This window comes from Hibiscus syriacus, unplaced genomic scaffold (genome assembly GCF_006381635.1).
Source record: "Hibiscus syriacus cultivar Baekdansim isolate YM2019G1 unplaced genomic scaffold, ASM638163v2 tig00111210_pilon, whole genome shotgun sequence".
Lineage (NCBI taxonomy): Eukaryota > Viridiplantae > Streptophyta > Magnoliopsida > Malvales > Malvaceae > Hibiscus > Hibiscus syriacus.
This window is the reverse complement of record NW_024063021.1, coordinates 3,131,249-3,137,381: the sequence shown is the minus strand read 5'-3', so window position 1 is coordinate 3,137,381 and position 6,133 is coordinate 3,131,249. Positions and strand designations below refer to the sequence as shown.

At 28.2% G+C, this 6,133-nt stretch overlaps 1 long non-coding RNA gene across 1 annotated transcript; it reads right to left on the bottom strand.

Annotated features, from left to right (window-relative positions):
• Nucleotides 1-2,011: 2,011 nt before the first annotated feature.
• On the bottom strand, nt 2,012-4,148 carry LOC120155992. The gene is made up of 4 exons (XR_005519019.1): nt 3,956-4,148; nt 3,459-3,531; nt 2,592-2,605; nt 2,012-2,100 (listed from the first exon to the last, which is right to left on the bottom strand). It is a non-coding gene; the product is annotated as an uncharacterized LOC120155992 (long non-coding RNA).
• Nucleotides 4,149-6,133: the final 1,985 nt, after the last annotated feature.

Below are 6,133 nucleotides of genomic sequence, written 5' to 3'. Positions count from 1 at the left end.
CTAAGTTTCAATCCCTTCAGCCTCAATTTGATTTGTTTTGTTTATTACAACAAATAAAAATGAATTTAGTCCTTCAACCGAATGGTGAAAAGTATCATCATTCAACTGGATGATTAAATTTATTTTAATTTGTTAAATGTATGACTAAATTGAGACAATATATAAATAATAGAGACTAAATATGTTATTATACCAAAATACCACATCACCTAATCTGTTAAATGTTAACAACAATTAACTCGTGGTGGCCACATCTTAATTAAATAAAACCTAATTTGACTTGTTTTGTTTTATTTTAACAAATTAAAATAAAGTTAGTCCTCCAACCGAATGGTGAAACGTATCATCATTCAACTATACATTAAATTTATTTTAATTTATTAAATGTAGGGCTAAATTAAGAGAATATGTAAATAACAGAGACTAAATATGTGATTATACCAAAATACCATGTCATCTAATAAGTTAATTGTTAACAACAATTAACTAGTGGTGACTACATCTTAATTAAATAAAAACGAAAGATATCATATATTATGTTTTCTAAAGTCAACGAGGAAAAATGCACAAAACACAAGCATAAGTGATCAATCATGTAGTTAACCCAAAAATGAAAAGTAGTTAACCCAAGAATGAAAAGTGGTGTATTATTTAATCGTTAAATTGAGATTGAAGAATACTATAACCTCGTTTTACTTGGCTTTCTTAAAGCACTTTTAGGTAAATAAAATACGTTTGGATATCAAAATAAATGTCAAACGGATAAAAAGTGGAAACAATTGCAGTCGAAACGGTGATTTCAAACTAATTGCAAAAGCTAATATTTCTAGCTTTTTCAGTTTCAACTTTGCGTTGGGAAACAAATTATAATTTTAGCCTTGGTAATGCATGGGCTCCATTCAATTATGTATTTATATTTTATTTAATACTAACATCCTTAGAAAATAATTTATTATTTAATAATTTATTTTAATTAATAATATTTTTGTAATATTCTTTTTGTCAAAAACAAGTATTTAAATTGTTATTTCATAATATTTTATGTCCATGTGTTAAAAAGTATTGATAATAATTTCTTAATAAAATATTTCATATATAAAAATATTATTAATGAGTCACCTTAAAATATTTTTTTATAATTTTATTATAAGTTAAGTTGATATATTTTATATATCATAATATTAATAAGTGTAAATATGATTTAAATGATACATTTTTAATTTATAACATAATGTCTATAATTAATATTTTCAAACTTGCTTTTTAGCAATATTCCCAAACACTTAAATTTTAAACTACACTTTGTACGACACTTTTAAAAGTTCATTGTACTCACTTTTAAAAGTCATTTTTCAAAAGATGCGCCAAACTGGTACTAAAAGTTAAATAATATTTGATAAATGAAATATGAGATTTAAAAAAAGAAAAAATATGATTATATTTAAATAAAAATTAAATGAATTAATACAAAATTGAAAAAATTCAAAATTTTAGAATTTTAGAATTTTATGAAATTAGAAAGAAATTATAGCCTCAATTATAATATAAAAATTAAGAGCCCTATTTATAAATATAAAAATTAGGAATTCAATTATATTATAAATACATAAATTAGAGTCTGAGGAGTTGCTCAGGGTTCTCCCAAAGAGCCGGCCATGGTATAGCTCAAAATTGAATAAGTATCAGATACACAAACTTTAAGCAAAATGAAAAACCCAAAATAACATATGCTATGATATAAACATCTTATCTTATAGCACTAAGTCTTACATTGTAAAAAGCAAAAATAATTAAAATCTACCGATTAAAGCGCTTATAGAAGGAGAACAACATTAAACTATTCTACCTTATTTAAGAGGAACAAAAGAGTTTTCTTTTTTCTAATAATGTTATAACAGTTTCAACAATAGTTACAACAGCGCCAATGTCCTAAAATTTCTGCAAGTAATGGCTTTTAAAATAGTCTAACAATACATGTGAGACATGCACCAGTTTATTCCGTACTGTATAATTCACATAAGCAAGGTTTTCAACTGTATAATTCAAAAGTATTTTAATACCATCATCATTGCAATCTGTCAGGCCAATGCCACCTCCCAACTAGGGGTGTAAACGAGCCAAGTCGAGCTCAAGTATGTTAAGCTCGACTCGACTCGAAACTTTGAAATGGAGCTCGACTCGAAAACTCGCGAGCTTAAATTTTTAAACTCGACTCGAACTCGAAATTCTGAACTGAAGCTCTGAGCAGCTCGAAATGAAAAAAAAAAATCTTAAACTTAACTAGATTAAAACCTCAAACTCAAACTCGAACCTGAACCTTAAATACATGAAAGTCTTATTGTATTTTTTTAAAACAATCAACACATAAATGTTAATATTATTAATAATTATTTTTAAAAAATAAATATTATATATTATATTTCAAGCTGCTCACGAGATTTTCGAGTAAAGTATCAAGTAGCTCGTTTCGGCTCGATAAGAATTCGAGTCGAGCTCGAGCTTGAGTCCATTCGATTCGAGTATTTATCGAACCTTGACAGAATTAATCTCGAGTAGCTCGCGATCATCTCATTTATAGCCCTACTCCCAACCCTAGTATAGATGCCTGAAATTTACAGAAAAGAAACAAGTATCAAGTACAATTGTAGTTGTGCGGGCCAAACTACCATTAAGAGAATGGATGGACCCAGGAGGAGGGCTGGCGGGGCATTCGTCCCTCTAAAAATGTCAAATTCCCATATATTTTATATATATATTTTTTAAATTTTCTATTGATATATGTTTTTATCCCCTTAAAATTTAAGTTCGCCCTCAAGGAAAGGCATAACTATCTTCTACTTTCTTTCTTCTTCTTTTTTATACAGCACTTTACACCATCAATAACATGAAAAACATCCATCAAATTTTAGTTGCATCATAAGAATACAGATCCCAAGATGCAGTATGTTATTTCAATATTTCAAAATTTCATTTGCAATATTCCCACGACAAATCAGCAAGTATGACATTAGTGTCCCGTTCGATATAATAAATGTGCGAAAGCTCTAGAAAGGAAAGATTGAAGAACATATCATATAGTTATATCTAACTCTAATTTATCTACAATCTTGACCGTCTATCAGCTTCAATAGTCTAATAAGTTCATAAAACGACTTTTTTTATCTCCCATTTTCTTCTTTCCTTTTAAATTATTCTAAAAGAGTAAGACTAAAACAAAGTCAAGTTTATCCATAGGTTCACCAGAAGATCGAAACAAGAACCGAGTCTCAAACATAGAAAGAACATAAATATTTTTGTGACAAGTTGACAAGTCAACGAAAGGAACAAGAAGTCAATACTTAATTATAAAAACTAAACTATAAAAGAAAGTAGAATGATGACCTAAGTTTTAGACAATAAAATTTATCCACCAAAATTATTTCAATGAAATGGAACCAGAGGACAACGGAAGGAACTACCTTTTGCAGAACTCAGTTACATATCGTGAGCTGTTGTAGAAGACGAACCATATCAACACAATTACCAATGTGTCTTCCATGGCTTAGGAACTACAGTTGAGACATTACAATGCTACATAGACTTAAAAACGTTGTGGTGAACAAAGAAGCCAATAAAACCCTTTGACTATTCTAAACACACAGATAAGAAAGCCGATTAACTCAATTCCAAAATCAAACCTTAAAATACGACAACAGACCAAATACTAAAACTGATAACATCATAGAATACTAGAAAACAGAAAAACAGCTCCTTCTATAACAATATCAGCATAATTTTGAGAGGCTTCCACAAAATAACCATTTGCAGCATTTTTAGGTAAACGATGATAATGATTAAGTCCTCAAAACAAAATATTAGAAGCCCTTATATTGTACAAACCCCGAAAAATCTATACCAGAACTTATACATATTAGGTATCTATCTATCATTACATAAAATGAAGGGAAAAGGATACTGAAAAGGAAACGTTCCCACCAATCCAACATGTAGAGTCCGAAGGTGACATTGTAGAGATAGATCATACGTTGAACCAGTTCATATCTCTAACCTATCAACAAATGTATATAGATGCCTGGAAAATTTATTGCAGACACAAACAATGATCAACTCAAAATAATCCAATAGAATAAAGAATACAAACTTATGCAGAAATAAATTACAATTACGTAATCATTAATATATGTTGCTCAAATCATCTTAATTTATAATTCAATTGCTATCAGATGCAACTTATTTTTTCTCAATACAACGTCCATAAAGCACACATGACAATAATAAATTAGCTAGGAAAACTATATAGTTCATTTCCGAACATAATTGATATTGTTTACTTTACGATGGTATAAAACAATCAAGAAACATAATAATATTTCTAGGAACAAAGACAGAAATTATGCCAAACCACAACAAAGTAAAATCAAGAGCAGTAAAATGAAGATTGAACGATATTTCGATGGGTCCACGGATAAGGAGCTTAGGTAAAAAATTTAAAAGAAGGAATTGAAGGAATTCAAAGCTAATTTCAATAATAAATAGCTTCAGATTTCTTGAACAACTTGACAAAAAAATAGAACAAAATCTTGAGGATGAAAGAATCAAAAGTAACCTCAACGATGCAGAAGGCATCGAAGGCAACGCTAACGACAGTTCCGGTGGTCGGATCGAGAGAACGGAGCTCGTATGAGATTTGCTCAAAGCAAGAAAAGGAAGAGATTTTTTTGGAAGCTTTTACGGTCGAAGAAGACAGCGGATACATTTCTTTAGGGCAAATTGCATCCGACGTGGGTCAAATATATTAGTAATAAGCAAATAACTTCTTTCCTAAGGCCATCTCCGACCTTCATCTCTACTCTACAATATCTCTATCTCTACTCTAAAGATGAAACAATAATTCATCTCCAACACTATCTCTACATTACCACCAACTCTACTTTATTCACAATATTTAATTATTATAATATTGATTTTGCAAATATAAAATAAAACATATACAATTTTAAAAAATATTAAGATAAAAAGTATAAATAAAACATTCATAAATAACATTGCGAAAATACAAATAAATAAGAAAACTGCAATTAATAATAATAATGCGAAAAACATAAGTTACATAATTATTTATTTTAATTCTCTGAATTAGAATATTCATTCCACAAATGCTCAATACATTTCATAGAGCAAATTAATATGTTTATTCATCAAATTTCAATGTATTTTATCTATCTTGCAATTTAATCATAAAAAAAACCAAATATCATAATTTGTTTTTGTAGAGTTACTACATGTAGCGTGTAGTTTCATTGCTCTTCAAAGTGGAGATGAATTTGACGCAGTGCTGGAGACTCCAAATGGAGATTTAACTCCACTCCAGCACAACGCACAACGCTGGAGTTGCTCTAAACATTACTCTCATAATCATTTTTTTAAATATTTAAGTTTAAAAAATAATTATGACTATTTTTTGAAAATTATCGATTTTAAATTAATTTATGAGAGTCGTCATCGATCTTTGGGTTAGGTGCTGAATACCTAAAAATATCTTTTAAACAATTTAGAAAAATAATTTAAAAGACAAAAGTTGGCCATGCGTTATCGAAAATTTATTTGGAAGTCGGTTACACGTGGGGAAGGATAAACACCCAACAGCGCCCAAAATTAGTACTTAGTCGCTTATACAATTTCGTATTGATGGAACTTAAAATTTGAATCAAAATTAAAATTATGATTTATTTATTGAATATTAATTAAATTACCCTGAATTGATTAATTAAAGAAAATTCTTTAACTTGATAAAAATTTTCGAGAATCGCAATCCTCCATCGAGGACACTATCTCATCTATTTCTTATCTGTAAAGATATTTTATCTTCGAATTACTTAAAAATAAGTTAATCGAATTAAAAATAGTTAATATCGAAAAATTGCATAGAATAATGATTCATTTTTCTAAAACAACATCATTAATACAACATTAAATATGACAAAATAAAAAATAAAACAAAATAAAAAATAAAATTAAAACATTAAACACTATGAAAATAAAATAATAATAAAAATAGAATGAATTGAACATAATAAAATAAAATATAATGATTTTAATAAATTCATAAAAAAGGGTTTGCACTTTCAAGTTC